The following is a 19,107-nucleotide window of genomic DNA, read 5'->3' as shown; positions in this document are numbered from 1 at the left end:
TCTCTCCCTCTCTCTCACTCTCTCTCACTCTCTCCCTCTCTCTCACTCCCTTTCTCTCCTTTCCCTCCCTCTCACTTCCTCCCTTTCACTCCCTCTCACTCCCTCTCCGTCTCCCTCCCTTTCCCTCCCTCTCCGTCTTCTTACCTTTCCCTCCCTCTTACTCCCTCTCACTCCCTCTCTGTCTCACTCCCTTTTCCTCCCTCTCACTCCCTGTCACTCTCTTTCCCTCCCTTTCACTCCCTCTCCATCTCACTCCCTTTACCTCCCTCTCACTCCGTCTCCCTTCCTTTTCCTCCCTCTCACTCCCTGTCACTCTTTCCCTCCCTTTCACTCCCTCTCCGTCTCACTCCCTTTTCCTCCTTCTCACTCCGTCACTCCCTTTCCCTCCATTTCCCTCCCTCTCCATCTCACTCCCTTTCCCTCCCTTTCCCTCCCTCTTACTCCGTCTCCCTCCCTTTCCCTCCCTCTCACTCCCTCTCCGTCTCCCTCCCTTTCCCTACCTCTCACTCCCTCTCCGTCTTCCTCCCTTTCCCTCCCTCTCACTCCCTCTCCGTCTCACTCCCTTTACCTCCCTTTCACTCCGTCTCCCTTCCTTTTCCTCCCTCTCACTCCCTCTCACTCCCTGTCACTCTTTCCCTCCCTTTCACTCCCTCTCCGTCTCACTCCCTTTTCCTCCTTCTCACTCCGTCACTCCCTTTCCCTCCATTTCCCTCCCTCTCCATCTCACTCCCTTTCCCTCCCTTTCCCTCCCTCTTACTCCGTCTCCCTCCCTTTCCCTCCCTCTCACTCCCTCTCCGTCTCCCTCCCTTTCCCTACCTCTCACTCCCTCTCCGTCTTCCTCCCTTTCCCTTCCTCTCACTCCCTCTCCGTCTCCCTCCCTTTCCCTCCCTCTCACTCCCTCTCCCTCTCACTCCCTTTTCCTCCCTCTCACTCCCTGTCACTCCCTTTCCCTCCCTCTCACTCCGTCTCCCTCCCCCTCACTCCCTCTCTGTCTCCCTCCCTTTCCCTCCCTCTCAGTCTCCCTCCCTCTCCCTCCCTCTCCATCTCACTCCCTTTCCCTCCCTTTCCCTCCCTCTTCCTCCCTTTCCCTCCCTCTCACTCCATTTTCCTCCCTTTCCCTCCCTCTCACTCCCTCTCACTCTCCCGCCCACTCCCTCTCTGCCCCCCTCCCTTCCCCTGCCTCTCACTCCCTCTGTCACCCTCTGTCATCTCACCCTGCCAGTGTGCCAGCCTGGGCACACACACACTCACAGCCGCACCCGAGCACTTTACAGGTCTTTAAAAGACCATTTGGATGTTAATGAGGCTTAATGTATTTCACCTCTTCTTAGGCCCCTGCAGCTTTACTCTGGCCATCGCTAGTATCACCCGGCCCCCCCGGCCCCCACAGAGCAGCAGAGTCTCTCACGCTGCTTCAGACACACTTTAAAAAAAAATTTAAAACACGGGTACGGGTCCGCGGGCTGCCATGGAAGGCTTGCCGGGCCGCTGGAGGCCCGAGGGCCGTACTATGAGTACCCGTGTCATAGATAGTGAAATGGATGCTATCCGATCTATGGTATTCCAAAACGGACTAGCGTTAGACATCCTATTTGCAAAAGAGGATGGAGTCTGCTGGATGCTAAAAGTTCAACAGTGTTGTACTTGTATCCCTGATAAAAGTAAAGTTTGTGTGGATATATCGGCAACATTACCCGTTTAGGAAAATACGTTTTTTGCAAATTTGGGAGGTAGTTTAGTGAGAAAAATGCAAACATCCATACCTACAATTGCTATCTGCTCTACTAATAATAATAATGTTTATCAGATTTCATAAACATATGAGAACAAAGAAAGAAACTAGAGGGCTGAAAATTGAACTAGAAGAGAGGCAATGTGGCTACCACGACAAACTTAAAGCATTAGAGCAATCTAGGCTAAAACTATGAAGACATCAGCATTATGGCGATGACATCAGATAAGATAAAAGATAAAAGTGTGATGGTTTGATTTGCCATTAAAGGGGGGATTGACAGAGCAGAGGTTATCCTCTTACAATATTGTGACAAATGAGAAAGAAAATAATTACGACAATACTATACCTGAATGAGAACCAACTTATGTGAAGCTTCATGTTATTGGAAAATGACAAATTGCGACTCTGAATCAGATATTGTATCATAAAAGCATGCAGAATGCTGGAATCAGTTTAAATAATATTTATGTTTACTTAATAGATGTAAAATACTAAAGCCTTAATAAGTCTGGTCTTGTGATTAGAAAATCTGATAACACCATGACTAAGAGATTTACATGCAAAATGAAATGTTACCTGTGTTAGAAACAAATAGTATTTTATTTTTGTAATTTTACAATTGAGTGAGGCAATTACTTTATTCCTGGTAATTGCCCATCCTCCGAATATCCAGTCCCTTTCAGCACAATTCAAGATTAATCGGAGGATCAAGTAAATAATAGGGGCCCAGTACGACAATGCTACTAAAGTAGAGGAAGATTCCTGAAGCATATGAATAATTTGAAGATGTTTTGAGTAGAAAGAGGGCAGATCCCTTACCACAATCACCTATTCACTGGGGAGTCAACATGGCAAGGAAGATGCTCCCTGAAGGCAAGGAGAAAAACAAGAAGTGTTGTCTGCTCCTAATATCAAATGGGACACAAGCAAGTATCTGATATAATCAACCAATTTTTAAGTCAAGTACAAGCTATCATCCTTATACAACTAGACGGACTGAGGAACTGAACCAAGCAATAGAACAACATCTTCACTGTTTCTGAATGGAGCATCTGAGTGAAGGGAGTAATTTGATATCATTAGCAGAATTTGCCTACAACTCTTTACGCTCTTCTATGGGCATCTCTCCCTCTGTTTCTCCTCAGGTTTCCATTCTCAAACGTTTCCTAGATGTCACCCTGCTACACCTTTTCCCTTCATAACACACCTACTCAGACACATGAAGGAAGTCAGGAGAGGCGTTCATCAGCATCTTTTGATGGTAGCATATATGAGACAGGCTGATAAACATGTAGACCTGCTCCAGAGTAAAAGGTGGGACATTAGGTTTGGCTGTCCATGAAACACTTACATTTGCCAGGGGTGCACCCTATGTTTGCTCCTTTATTTGTTGGCTCCTCCATTCTCTGGATGGAACAACAATCTGCAGTTCAATTAGAGTTGCCTAAATGATGAAAAACCACTCAGTATTTCATGGGTCCAGGATGAAGCGAGCAATCACAAAAAACTGAGCACCCATACCTCCATTATTAGTAGATGTCTCACAAGAGTATGAGTTGGAAGCTGCCTTTGATTTCCTTATTTACTTTGGACAGCTCCAATATTTGATCTCTTGAAAGGGTTACAATGCCTTGGAAAGATTCTGGGAGGCAGCCTCTTTTGCCAATGCCTTATAACTGGATTCTAAATTCCATCCGCAGTAACTAAGGAAACCGGGTCCCAGTACAAAACTCCGGGGTACAAGATTATATGGAGGGCGTGGGGGACTGTGGGTATTGTCAGGAATAGTGGGAAATATCCCACTAATGAACTACCTACACTCATATATGCAGGTTACTTCACACCCTCATTCAAATATAGAAGTGATTAGGCTTAGAATGTAAGGAGAACAGCATCATGGAGATTAGCTTGAAGGACCCTTCTGCATTATAGGGGGATTTCTAGCAGTCATAAACTATATCATCTTAGTGCAGACTTGGGGCTAGTACCTGACAATATCTCCCAGTTGCTCCGGTTTCTTCACTACTGTAGTTTGTCGCTCCTCATTCTACACTATAAGCCACCTGCAGGGGGTTGTCAGAAGTGGTGCAAGGCACCCCTCTAGAGGGTATTACAGGTATTACAGCGCCGAACTGACGAGGAGCATGCCCAATGATGAAGCATGACTCCCAGCTGGCTGGGTGTGTGAGGGCCCTAAATCCAAAAGGAGGAATTCCCCATCCTCCTTCCTGGTAGTCAGTAAATTGCACTTCCTCCCCAGTCACTTTTAGTCTCCTTAGGAACTGCATACTCCTTTTTGATCTTATCTATAATATGGCACAGGCACAGAGACAAAGTGATTTCTTCATTTGCATGGGACCTTGAGATGGGACTGGTGCTGAATGTACATCAGCGCTATCTAGATTACAGAAGGAGCTGAACAATTATAAGCAGCCCCTTCTATAATTCCAAAGTGCCTATGGGGTGCTAAAAGTTGTTGCATTCATCTGTCGTCCCCGCATCCCCCCGGGCACTTATGTAATGGGGCCCCAGGTGTTCAAAAGTGGAAAAAGCATCCACGAATGGGGTCCTCCTCTGTAGCTGGTTGATCTTCCATTAAAATTGTATTTAAAATGTTGCCATTATTTTTCACTGGGGCTATTTTTATGATGTTTTTTACTGGATTTTATGTAACAATTGTTTTCACTGGTTGTCGTGTTTTCATGTATTTCAGTATGTTTAGTTTTTCATTAATTTTGAGCCAGATCTATTGAATCTTTATTGGTATTATTGTTGGCCCTTTGTCAATGTTTTTGTAATTTTTGTGGTACTTTAGGCATTTATAAAATTCTTAAATTCTTCGTGGCCATTAAAGTTCTTTTTATTGTGTTGTTGGGTTATTATACACAACTCCTGTGAGCACTTTCTCTGAGCATTGCCTTGTCAATCAATCCAAGCTACCAAATTTGAGTACATTTTGGAGTCTCAGAAACCTGATTAAGCCTGTGTACAGGACTACTATGCATGCACAAATAGGCACGTTTACCACAGTAACCCAGAAGCAGGTTAAGAATAAACAAGTAGGTTAATTATGTGGTGAAAGCTCATAAGCAAGACAACTATTTAAGACTCATTCAGGACTTTTCTGTTCTTCCCAAACTATTTTCTGAAGTGGCTCACGTACTCTGCAGTCAGGGCGAAGTCTGCTTTGGGGAAGTCCTTTTTCAAACCTGCTGGCTCATAAGAAGTGTTCTCTAAGCAGAGTGATAGTGGAACAAGAGTCCAAAGCTTCTGAGGAGATCTCTCAACTGGAGCATATACATATCGAATAAATGCTGTGGTGGACAGTTAGACCTCTCAATTGTAGGTTACATGTTAATTTTCCTATGTTTTTTAAAAGTATAGAACTTGCAATTAGCTGAGATATCATCCTGGTGCAACAAGATGACAAGCTGCCTAAAACATAGGAGTTATGGCTAGAAAAGAGAGGTTTTCACCCATCCTCGGAAGGTGAGGTTATCATAGGTAGCCTTTGCAGTGCAGATAGGATTGGCAGACGTTGCAGATGCAGTTAGCCCTTCCAGCTCCACTCTAAAGTTCAGGCCCGGGGATGTTAGATTAGTCCAGGTCACTCATAATTGCAGACTTGGGGGCATATTTTAGAGCCCTGCGTGGCCAGAGCGTCACTTTTTTGACTATCCGGCAGCTCACATTACAAATTCCTATCTATGAGGCCACACAAGGCTACTATGCATGGCTTTGAAAGGCCTCATAGATATGGAGTACAGCAAGGCAGTGCAAATCGCTGCATTGCCTTACCCTGCGCTCAAGAGGGGTTGCAAGGGCGTTGCAGTGGGTATTCCCACGTAACACCCATGGATTTTGATGGTGCCCTAGCTTTACAAGGTCATGTAAACCTGGGAAAATGCCAAATCCTTATGAGGCGTAACAAGGAGAAATATCTTTATTTATCCTCGTTTTTTCCTCTTTCTATGTGTGCTGCAAAATGCAGGACACCTAGAAAGATGAAACACCTCTTAAGATTGTTTCTGTGCTGGAATGTACCTCTTCCTGCACAAAAACTATCCTGCTGACAACACAAGCACCTGCATTGGCACTGGGCTGCCGAAACGGCACCAGCACAAAGGGAAAGAACAGGGATGCACCATATTGCATAAATACGTTGCATTCCTGCCCTTTCACTTTGGCGTAGGGCAGAACAGCAAGATGACTTGCTGTGCTGCTCTACGCCACATCCCCATAAATGGGGGCCTTATTGTCGGCAATCACAATGTTTCAACAATTCGGAAAAGTCTTTCTGATTTGTAAAGGGCTTTCAAAATTTTCCAGATCACAAATATATCAATGGTTTTTTACCACAATTGTAGTTGCAAACCATTGATCACTCACCACCTCCAAGTTGGGCTACCAAATTGATTTGCTTGCTATAGATCATCTACCCCTTTTGAATTTAATTGACTGCCTTGGTGGGACCAGAGAATCACTGCCTGCAAACTCCTGTTTGAGAGAGCAAATGGAGGGACGGAGGTCAGGTGTCCCTTGCAAATATCTATCTCTGCTTTTTCAGCCATTCACAGGTGGTCGCAAATTAGAAACTCCATAATTAGTGATCATCAGGAAGGTCATTTTTTGACCTCCTTCAGAGGAACAATTTTCAATGCAACATATTAGTAGATAGGCTTCACCACAAACTGCATTCCCATTCGCAAGCCAGTTTGTGTGCCAATTGTGCATACCTGGTTTGCAAAATGTAATAATATATTTCACCCAGCGTTTCAAGTGGGCTACAGGTACAGGCAAAAGACTTGCAGGCCACATGCAGTTTAAAACAGAGCATGCACCTTAGAACATTCTTCGAATGTTCCGCATAAAGGCCATTACAATCAAGCTTCCAAATTCTTTGAAAAACAGAACTTACTGAAATGTATGTCTAAAAAACTAATAATGTAACATAGTGCCAAATATAGGTCTCCCCCTTCTTGTTCACTAGCAAGTACAAGTCAAAAAAATGAAAAATGAGAGTCAATATCTATCTATCTATCTATCTATCTATCTATCTATCTATCTATCTATCTATCTATCTATCTATCTATCTATCTATCTATCTATCTATCTATCTATCTATCTATGATGCTTGGTTGCTTGGTTGCTTTTATTGCACAAAAATGCAGTGGTATGAAGCACAATCATATAGAAAAGAAAATATTTCAAGGCTGTCTGGCAAATACACATTTCATCATTATCAAGACAGTCTCCAAGCCACTCTGCAGAGCTTTACCATTGTCAGGGCTATTGGGATTATGTGGCATGGAGGCATAGGGGTTTGCGGGCTGTTACTGTGTTAATAAACCTCATATTTTACAGGGGTCAATGAAATAAGGAAATAGTTCCCTGTGAAATATAGGTGTTTATGCCTTTGTGAAAAAACACTTATCGTCCGATTTCGTTGTTGGACAGTCCTGAGTCCACCCGACATCGATTGGGTACTGGGACGACCGAATTCCTGTCAACGGTCCCAACCCAGCAATTAGGATGATCATCGCAGTCCTATTCTTTACAATGGGAGCATGCATTACGATCGAAATGCATGCTCTCATTGTAAAGAGAAGAGGTGCAGTTCATGCCCATGGCAGGCACCTGCCTGCCACGGGGTGCAGGGATCAACAGGGGGGCACCATAGGTACCCCCTCTGCTGCCATCTGGAGGCCATGCACCATTGGGGCCTTGCTGGTAGCCCCCAAAGTCGACTTCCAACAGCCTTTCTGTGTCCAACAGGCCGGCTCAGAAAGGCTTTCAGAATCCGACATTGTAATATCTCGGGCAGAAACAGCCGCCCTTGGGATTACAGGAGGCTTTCCAAATGACAGACGGGCTATCCGAGTCCGTTGGAAGCCAGTCGCAAATCCAGTTTGGATTCATTTCCGACCGACTCCATCCAAATGGGTCAGTCGGAAATTAATCCAAACTGCTGATTATGATGCTGTGGGTATGGCTCCGACCAAGAGTCGGAGCTGTTTCCTACAGCATCGTAATCGAACCCTAAATGTTTGTTTTACATAATTTCATATATTTGAAGAGGTAGCCTGACACATTTCGGTCCACATTACAGACCTTACTCACAAGCAGTAGCATTCCTGTATTCTATCATCATGCCAGATTTGTTAAATGTTTCTCCATTATGCCGACAACAGACAGTGAAAAAAAACTACACAACTTGTGCCTGTGTCCGTCCATATTCTATGGTGTAATGGACATTACATAAAATATATACATTATTCACATGTTTAGTTCAATATATGAAACAATGCTTTCTCCCACTATAGTGTTCCTATGGTGAAGGAGATTCTACAGGGGAACTCGTCTCCAGATTTTCTCCTTCCTCAAGGAATGTAAGGATTTTCATTGACACCCAACTCTAAATCAGGCCCCAAATCTCAAGTTAACCCTAGTAATCCTATTAACAGCCTTGGAGGTGTTCAGAAACTGCAGTCGCGTACAGGGGAGGCTTGGAGTCTGTCTCGGATTTGTTCCAAGGACACTCATAAGAATCATCCGTCACTGTAGTTCAAATAAGGAGGCAATCCGAAGTCAGTAGTGTTTCTTTCTTTCTTTCTTTCTTTATTTATTTATGTATTTATGCGATTTTATATAGCGCGGACTTTACCCGAAGGTGTCAGAGAGCTTCACAATAGGAACAGTAATGATACATGAGGAGAAAAATTACAAGTGAACAAATTACAAAAGCAAACGTTAAGTTACATGAATCAAAAGTGACAATAGTGAGCAACCAAAATACATGAGGTACCAATCGGTACATTACAGGAGGAAAAAGTGATATGTGTGACGGTTACAAAAGCGTACAAAGTACAAGTAGAGGTATAATACTGCAATAAATGGCAGACACTCCAGCACAAGAACATACGTTACGTAGGCAATGGTGGCACTTGTGCAAGTATCTAAAGCAAACAAAAAGTGAGAGGTATACAGTGTGTTACAAGAGAAAAGTGACGTGTGCAAGTTACAAAAGGGTACCATACACAGGTACATGGATAATACTGCAATAAATGGTACTGCAATAATGGTAAACACTCAAACTGCCAGAACACACTGGGAAGGCACTTCCATAGTCATGAACAATAGAGTTTTCAATAATTGTAGGTCTTCCTTCAGATGATAGAGAGGGCGTGAATTAGATTTGTAGGTGTCTTTGGAGGAGGAGAACTTTGAGGTCCATTTTGAAGGCCTGGGACCAGGAAGTGGTCCGGAGCTGAGGCAGAAGTGAGTTCCAGATTCTCACTGCGTTGCCTGAAAAGGATTGGGCCATCGATCTTTCCTTCTTGAAAGTGGGGGGTTCAAGCAGTAGATTTTCCGCATTACGAGATGGTCTAGAGCCTCCAGACAGTTTCAGTTTATTTGACAGGTAACGAGGAGAGGAGGAGTGCGAGGCTTTGTGGGTGATACAGGCAGTCTTGTAGATAGCTCTAGCCTCGATTGGAAGCCAGCGAAGGGTGGATAACAACGGTGTGATGTGGTCGCTTCTTTTGGCCCCACAAATGAAACGGGCTGCTGAGTGGAGAACAGATTTAAGGGGGGACAGGTGGGATTTGTGGAGGCCAGTAAGAAGAGAATTGCAGTAGTCCAGTCTGGAGAGGACCAGCGATTGCACCAGTGTTTTAAGGTCTTGTTCAGGGAAAAAGTGACAAATTCCCCAAAGAAGGTGCAGTTGGTATCATGCAGATTTTGCAATGGAGTTGATGTGGGGAATTAGATTGAGTTTGTTGTCGAGTATGACACCAAGGGATTTTGCGCTGTCGACAATGATGGGTTTATTGTTAAGTAGATTCATCTGATCCATCCATGATTGAACCGGGGGGAGGAGAAAGTGAGGAAGAGAGGAGGAGGAATTCAGTTTTGGAGGGATTCAGAATCAGTTGATGAGTTGACATCCAGTTTTGAATGGAGTCGGGAGTCGCGCTTAGGATGGCGAGATCGTGAGTGGAGGCAACCTTGAGGTAGATTTGAGTGTCATCTGCGTAGAGATGATAGTGGATCCCGGATTTACTTAGGCGATTTCCCAGTGGTTCCAGGTAGAGATTGAACAATGTGGGTGCCAGTATAGAGCCTTGAGGAACACCTTGGCCTACCGCCAAAGGAGATGAAAGACTGTTCGCTATTTTGATCATTTGGGATCTATCAGAGAGGAAGGAAGCGAACCATTTAAGCACAGTGCCTTCCATGCCCATTCTCTGTTGCAGAGTGTTGAGGAGAGTGATGTGATTGACAGTGTCAAAGGCTGCAGAAAGGTCGAGGAGAATTAGGGTCATCACAGAACAATGTCACCATACCTTGGTCTATTAATGGGCACACCTCTAGTGCTGTGAGGAGAGGACACTTCTTAAAATGTGACCTTCTGCAGGCATCCATGCAATACCTTGTAATTTGCAAGTGCTCCATTAAAAACTTTTGTTACTTTCTAAATGTTTGTCTCTCATGGATATGAAGTGTTCAGGGATCGTGGAAAAAAGAAAAGCTAATGGGTTTCTATACTATTGCTCTTCGCTTCAATGGGCTGCACTTTTCCCATTTAATATTCCTGTGGTTTTGGCCAGCACGTAATGCTTCACTCAGCCTCCTGAGAGCCTATTGTCCATTTGTGATATTTCACATTTTGAAGCCAGGTTGTAATAACTTTCCATTTTTTCTTAAAAGAATCCTTCTGCGTGAAACTATGTTTTATCTTTGATAAGAGTTCTAGTACAAGATGTGCCAAATGAAAAGAAAAATTCACTTTACCTTTGCAGAGCCTCCTGTGACATTTCCTGATTTTACAGGAAGGAGCCATCTCAGACGCATCTTGAAGATTATGTTACAAAGATCTGTAATGGGTATGCTGCATGCCAAGTCCACGTGTACAAAATGTGCTAGCAGATTCATTAACTGAATTAACACATTACTAAAATCGCTGTGGCAGTCTGCTAATACTATTGCATTTGCACAGCATTAGTACTAGAGTAAACACTTTTTCCACACATATGCAGTCTAAATATGTGGCACAGAAAAAACCCCACTTGTTGTGATATGGAAGAACACACAAGCACTATTAGAAAGTGTGCAAACATATTTTTTACATGCACAAATTTCCACAATGTGGCTACAGACATGTTAATCTTACAGCAGAGAATTCCACGTTACGAAAACTGATGGGACAATATGAAATATGTGCTAACTTCAGAAAAAAAACATTTTTAGCAAATAAATGACTTCATTGTGGTTCCCTGTCTCTTACCTTGGGTCGTGTTGCAAAATATTTACCATGGGGCAAAACACAGGGCAAATAAATGTATATCATGATTAACCCTTCGCAGTCAGACACAGTGCTAAATGTGTTTGTGCCGAAGATAACTAATTTAACACTATCCATGCTTTGTTTATATAATAAGTGAGGAAGTTAATGCATTTGCTGCACTCTTCAAGCACGAAATCTGGACTGAAGCAAAATGCGTTTGTTCCACTTAAAGGGTAATCATGGGCCAGGAATTTCTGCTGATAATTATTTCACATATATAAAATGATTTTTGCAAGTAATACATTTGTTAAATATGTGCAGCCATCGATCCACACACAATCCATGTCCTTAATTCTGCCCTGGTAGAAATATATCTGTTAAATGCAATGGATTAAATGTTGTTTCGTCTATTTGCCATGACAAAAACAGCAACAGACTTCAAAATGAAGTGTCCCTTTTTGCACCAAGGAAAGGTTCTGTTGCTATGGCAGGTGCTCTTGGGGTTTTCTCAGCCACTCCCTTGGCTTAAATATGTTTTACCATACCTTGCTGCTAAAAGAGAGAACGTGACATTAAGGCTCATGTATGTTGAATCAACATATTTAGGGGCAGATTTACAAGCCCCTTGTGCCTCTTTTATGCCGCCGTTGCGTCACTTTTGTGACTCAGCGGCGGCGCAAAAGATGCGCCATGGTGCGGGGTATTTACAACATGACGCATTTGGGAGATGCATCACGTTGTAAAGCCCTGTGCCAGAAGTAGGCGTTCCTGCACAGGGGGGAGGGGGGCGTTCAGGCACAGGAACGCCTCCTAAAAGTGGCTGAGTGAAATCTACAAGATTTCACTCAGTCACCTTTGAGCCCATGCTGCGTCAAAACCCTGCGCCTGCTTGAAGCAGGCGAAAGGATTACCGCAGTATTGAACAAATAGGGCACCCCCAGAGCATTGCTGGAGTGTCGTAACGCATCTGTGCCATTTTTGCCCCATGGTGCGCCGCATTCTAAATGCGGCGCATCCATGATGGCAGAGCCGAGGCGCAAAATAACTGCTGCATCCCTGCTGATATGCAGGGATGCGCCAGTTATTGTAAACCTGCCCCTTAGTGAGGAAGGGAGCAGCGTCCACCACTAACATAGGACATGTGACTTCACTATCAGTTGTATTCACCATGCTGAAGCAAAGCAGCTCACCCATCATTCAGTGACCTCTTCTGTTCTTTCGAATCTCAATCAAACCTATTTCCCCTGCCCCATTACATCTATATCGGCTGCCATCCATAAAAGAACAGCCTTTAAGGCCGTAAATTTAATCGAAGTCTGTGGCAGTAAACCAGAATTTTTAGCTAAAAGGGATGGAACAAACCTCCCAGGACCGTTGTTTAGAACAGAAATGCACCCTTTTAGTCCCGAATGGTCTTATATCAAGATCTGGGGAGGGTTTTGTCGTCATAGCAGCCGCTAAACTCTGGAACTTCATACAGTTCTCTCTTCGCAAACCACCCTCTCTTCCTCTTTTCAGAAGAGCCTTGACCCCACATTCATCAACCTATTTAGGAAGTGCAAACGGTGCGAATCGGTAAATTCGGCCGTTTGCACTTCCTAAATACGTTTTTGGGATGCATGAAACAGATTGTCAAAATTCGCTATTTTTCGCATTTCTTAAAAATGCAAATGCAATTAAGGAATCGCATTTGTGCGATTCCTTAAATGCAATGCATCATTTCTTTAAAAATTGCGAATTTTGAAATAGGAAGTGCAAATTAACACGAGGTTGACCCTCGTGTTAATTTGCGAAAAATGTTAAAAAAGCAAAAAAATGCATTTTTTTAACTTGCATGTTACAGACACACATGTCCTCAGGACATGTGTGTGTGAAACATGCACTTTAAAATACATTTCAGGGGTGCAGGGGGGGGGTCCTTTGGACCCCCCTCTGCACCCTTGCAATGCATCAACAAATTGCGAGTGCAAAAAAAATTTGCAAAACGGCATTGATTCCTATGGGCCTCTAGGCCCATAGGAATCAATGTAATGCCATTCCTTAATTGCGATTCGCAATTAAGGAATCGCAATTTCCGAAAATTAAGAAATCCTAAAAACTTTTAGGATTTCTTGATGCATAGGATTTTGCATTTCCTAAATAGTGATTCCTTAATTTTCGCTATTTAGTAAATGCAAAATCCTAGCTTGATGCATGTGGCCGTTGGAAGCGTATTTATGTAGTAAGCAGATGACGGGTTCGCTCTGGTTCTGGTTCAGGATAGCGCCAAGAAACCTCCAGGTTCTCTGCAACTTTTTATTTTATAATGTAGTTTAAGATTTCGTAATGCACATGTTATTGATGTGGTTAGAAGATGTGTTATAAGGAATAAACATTTTGCATGGGTCTTGTAATGGAAACATCCAATAAATGTATTCGATTCTGTCATTTGATAGACAGCATATATACCAACTCAATTAATTTAAAAAGAAGAAAAATAAACGACTACAGTAGTCACATTGAATAAGATCACGTCACCACTAATGATTGTTCGTACTCTTTCTATATTCCCTCCATTTATGATCTATATGAAAAATGATTTAATAAAGTTAGGGGTTCTTTTAGGACAGAATCTCCTCCTTTACACATTAACTCCTACATTTGTTCGTAAATATTAGAAATTAATTTCTGAAATGTGCTGCCGTAACTAATCCGTATATTTTAGGCGTTTGTACCCCTATTGTGTACATGCATTGTGAGTTTGTGGAACCCTGCTGTGCATACGATCTGCCAAGCAGGCCTCAAGCCACGTGCTCTGTAAAAATGGAATGTATTCCCATTGTGCCACAGCCCTAGACTGACCCTGAGTTCTGTCAAAATGACAAAGGATTCCTTGTGAATCTGCAGCACTGGGGAAGTACAGCCTGACCAGCTGCTCAAGGGCTTAGTTATAAAAATTGTAGACCAGAAAAGTTGCCCTGACAGTTTGTGGTTTTGTGTTTTTTAGCTCACTCCCCGCCTATCCAAATGGCAATCCTATTAGTCGATGACCCTCTGAAACACACATCCACATCATGCAGGTTTTCTATGCGGACCTATGCTGAGTCGACACATACCTTTCAAGGCATATGGAGTATAGAGTGAGCCAGAAATGTTTTAATCATGTTGCTGTATGAATTGCTTCCATCAAATGTAGTCACAAAGAAGGTGGATTAAACAGGCAACATGTAGGAAACAAATGGAGATTGTTTTGTGAAATACAAGAACATTTGTGATATTTGTGATCAGGTAACTGTGAGAGAGAAATAAGGTTTGGTAAGAGGAATCAGATGAAGCGAGAGATAAGAAGGCAAATTTAAGGGAAGCAGCAACACAAAAAGATGAAGCACCCTTACATACCCTACAGTTGAACATGTATTGGCAGTGCTGTTTCTATGGGATTTCCTGGCATGTCCCTTTTGTAAACATTGCACTACTTTGCCATATTCACTTTCATTAACATTTCCACATTTTTCACCTCAACATTCCTGGAGAGTCTCCCATATTTTTTCATGATAACTTTTTATCTTTTAAATTAAACTTGCTGGTGCCCTCAAAGTATTATGAGGTACAATTAGTATTATTTCATGCAACGCAGCACAGCAAGGCAACATGTTGCACTGTGTTGCATGAAACGGAAAAAGCATGGGTGCACTGTGTGCTGCTTAGCGCCAACGCAGGCACCTTTGCACAAGAGGGCAAGGGTTCCTGCATTACGGGCAGGATTGTTTTTGTGCCAGAAGGATATCTTTGTGCACAAAAACAATCCTTAATAGCACATTCCTCTTTCGTTGTGTGCTGCAAAACGCAGCACACATGGAAAAAGGAAGTTACAAAGAGAAATAAAGATATTTCTCCTCATTACACCTCTGTCAGGTAAGCGCACACATTTGATGCGAATCCTGCTTTGCAAGTCTTTGAAAATCTTGGTTGGCATCCAAACACATGGATGTATACATGGGATTGGCTATTCTCCACCCATGTAATGTCTACCCTACGCAAAGGAACACAAGGAAGCACTATGTGCTGTGCTGCGTTACTTTATATTTACTAAGCAACGCAAAGCCACCCAAAGTGGCTTTCATTGGATTTTCAAATTCCAAAAAGGATTTTGCATCAAGTTTGCACCACAAGAATGATGGAACCTTGATGCAGTAAATCTGGGACTTAGTATCCTAAGTGATTTATTTATTATAGAGTTGCGTCACCCTTGCACCTTGCCTGGATTGGCGCTAAGAAGCACAATGTGTGCCAGAGCAGGCGAAACACAGAAATGTGCTGTATGATGTTAAATACGGTGCGTTCTTGCCCTTTCCTTGCCCTTTCCTTATAACACAGTGCATCGCAGCGCAGCTACGCTGCTTGATTTTTTTTAATAAATATGGCCCTTATTGTGTTGGGAAACATCGTTTACAACGTGTGTCATTACAACGCATTTTTTACATTGAAAAATCTATTACAACGCATGTCATTACATTGCATAAGCCATTACAATGCATTCCCCAAAGTAACGCCCCAGTGGAGTTAGAATAGTAATTGCGTTGTAATGGATTATGCGTTGCAACAACATGCGTTGTAACAACATGCATTGTAATGGATTTTGCGATGCAAAAAATGCGTTATAATGACATGTGTTGTAACGCGTGCGTTGTAAAGTGTCATATTCTATTGTGTTGTGTGCACGTAAACCTCATAGTCTGTGATGATTTCTTTGGTGCCCCAACCAAGATCACAAAGGTGAGTCAAGGAACCCTTGGGAAAGCTATTTACTTTTGTTGAAGGGGCTCTTGAACAAACTCAACAGGCCAGTTTCCTCAACCGTGTATCAAATTCTAAGCAATGCTCTTTAAAAGCTTTTGTGAGGTCACTCTACTTTTCCAGTGGGGTAGTAAATTAATCAAAAGAATAAAAAAAAAATCGAAAACTATGGCTACCCTAATATTACATTAAAAGCACAATGCTGATTTCATTTATTGCGATGCTGCCCGTACACCTTGGTGGACGTTGCCATTGGCACTCATTACAGCTTTACTATAATTTACTGTGGTTAGCAAGTTTGCAGAACAGTTTACATTTGCATTACAATATGGACGGCGAACAACAATCCCTAGTAGACTTTTTTCCTACTTTTAAAATAGAGGAATAAGCGTGAAACACTAGCTGGGTGTGTGGCTGAGGCCAAGCCTATCTATCCTATATTTAGGTATGTCATCAAATACTCCATGCAAAAATAATTACTAAGCCTGCGTGAAACCGAACCCTCTGAAAACATTAGTAATTGGATGCGAGCCTCGTATGAAAAGGCTAACCTGGTATTTATCGTGAAAGTGTCCGCTTATGTGACAATGGGATAATGAAAGGGCTGTCCAGCGCGCCTGAAGGCCCCAAAGCCACCAACCCAGTTCAGGAAAATGAACAAAAGTGACCCCACCTGAGCACGAGCCATTGTCACGTGTCCTGCAGACGCCTGCTAAGGTTCCTAGGCCACGACTTAAATAATGGATTTTCTATGTGGTCCCAGTGAAACAGAAAGAGTGTTACGCACGGCGAGCAATCTATCTGCTTCATTATTTTTGTATGAAACACGCGGCCCGACAGATCCCTGCACTCTCCCGGCAAGAGACGAGAAACCACAGACAACAGTGACACGGCGTCGTTCTCAGTTACCATTCACATGGCAGCTGCCCTCTGCACCTTACAAAATAACGCCGGGCACAAATTAATTAGAGATGTATTTGACAGAAGTCACCTTTCAAAGCGCTGTCGAGCTGTTGGCGGGGATCTGCTTTCAGAGCACACCGAACAATATAGAGCAGGCAAGGCTTTCAAACGCCAGGCAATGAGTTATATTTTTAGGCTGCCATCTGGGTGCCTGTGACATAGTAGGATAAAATGTCCTCATTATTCATGATGTACTTAAGCCACAGGTGGATGGATGGGTGTCAAGCGGCCTCAAACAACTTGCACGAAGTAGCCACATTTGTTTCATTATAATGTTTTTATTAGATTTTAGAACCGTAATTACAATATAATACCAGATTACTCATGTTTAGAGATAGACAATAAATAGTTAAATGCCATCAACATCTTAAAAGAATACTATAAATAAAAGTAATGCACAGCCGAAAACAAACACAATAAAGCATATTAGTATATAGTGCCATGCTAGACAAAACATTGTTTAGTATCTACTATTTCATAATATCAAGCAGAATAGGTAGTTGCATCAAAATAATATAAACAACCAATACAACTCGATCAAACAACATTAAAAAGGAGGCAAATTCTGGCCTGTGTTCTGCTACCGTAGCCCAGACTCTGCCAAGAAAGAACTTGTTTCTGCTGTTGACAAGCGTGTTGAAGCTAAAACTCAATAAAGTTCTTGAGAGTCACACCCAAACAACTGATCCATATACAAATACAATCACCTATTCTTTAAGTGTCATCAGATCAGAGTAGGGCTAGCGTCATGTACTTTTTACCAAGATCGTAACGTTTCCCTCCTCCACCTCCTCAACTACATCTGGCAGCAGGCAACGCTGGCATGTCACGAGAAGGCTTCCAAAACAAAAAACTTTCTTCATAGATGTCACACTGTTCATTCCTCAGGATCGGTTTGTTGCTTATAGGGGTCCACCTCTTGATATACCCAAGCCTGAATGCCGTAATGGCACAGGCCAGTGGAAGGATCAAGCGAGGGAAGGAAAGGAAGGGAACAGCAGGGAGGGAGCCCTGAAAATACAAAAGGACAATATAAGTAAACTCCTTTACTACCACTAACCTGCGAACCTATCAGAACCGCATTAGCTCTATATATTTATACCTGTAAAGTAAAAGAATGGCACTCGTAGATCAAGACTCATCTGTCACCTAAATAGATTGGTAGAGGGTTCTTTGCAGTATTATTGTTTGTCTGTAATGAAGCGGGATACATGTGAGAAACGTAAACATTCTTGAAATACAGCACAGCATATCAGAGTTGCACATTTAATCTCACTAATTCGATATACAGTAAACACATGTCTACCAAACACCTACTCTTATTACATTCAATATGCCTCACAGGGATAGAGCGTAGTCCTATACCACTCCAACGTACCCCTGTTGAAATAGAGCCATAAGAACACAAACAAAATGAATAACTCTTGTCCCATGAAACTTAAGTTTCAAAAGTATGAGCCAACTGAAATCGTGTCTATTGAAATCCAGGTTAATTCACCAGGACTTCCGATTGATGCAACCATGTAAATCACTATTATTCGATAGTCTGAATAATCCAGTCAAAATCATATAGAGAATCCACTTGTTTTAGCAAAGGTATACAAAACAAATAGCACTGTATGGAGACTCTGTTAGAGTATGATAAATATTGAAGACCCAGAGAGTTCCAGTATAACTGTGCACAATATCTAATTGGTTCCTTTGTTTGTGAGGAACCCCAGGGAAGAAAGTAACCAGGATCCAGGAATTGGCAACCCAGGAAACAATGTGGTCGATAATGTCAGAAAGCGTCCACGACCTCCCTTCCTCCGCATGAGCACCGACTGTGCTCTCCAATGGAAGAGGGGACTAAGGGGACCCAAGGAACAAGGGAACAGCCGGTGCTTAGCACCCTCACCGGACCTTCAGGACTGAAGAACACCCGACCACCATCAATACTGCCGAAGAGAATTTCCAACGCCTTGCACTGACTCACTTCCGCTTTTACGGAGTCTCAGCATGCGTCGTAATGCCAGGGATTCTGGGGAATTTAGTCTTAAATGGTTCTGAGGCTCCGTGCAGCGGTAAACAGACCAGCTGTCACTTGCGCTCGAGCCGGAACCTGTAACAATAGAACAGTCCCTTAACAGCCTGTAAACTCAAATGAAGGACCCACACTGCACTGTGAAACAAACTTCAAACAATGGGGCCCATTTATGAGCCCTTGCGAGACTTTTGCGCCGCTGGTGCATGGCTTTTTGTGACGCACCGGTGGCTTACAAAATGCACCATGTTGTGCCCTATTTACAAAATAACGCATTTAGGCAGATTGTCACTTTGTAAACCCCTGCGTCACATTATACCTGCA

Source organism: Lissotriton helveticus, chromosome 6 (genome assembly GCF_964261635.1).
Source record: "Lissotriton helveticus chromosome 6, aLisHel1.1, whole genome shotgun sequence".
Classification (NCBI taxonomy): domain Eukaryota; kingdom Metazoa; phylum Chordata; class Amphibia; order Caudata; family Salamandridae; genus Lissotriton; species Lissotriton helveticus.
The sequence above is the reverse complement of the archived record's forward strand: the minus strand, read 5'-3'. Positions refer to the sequence as shown.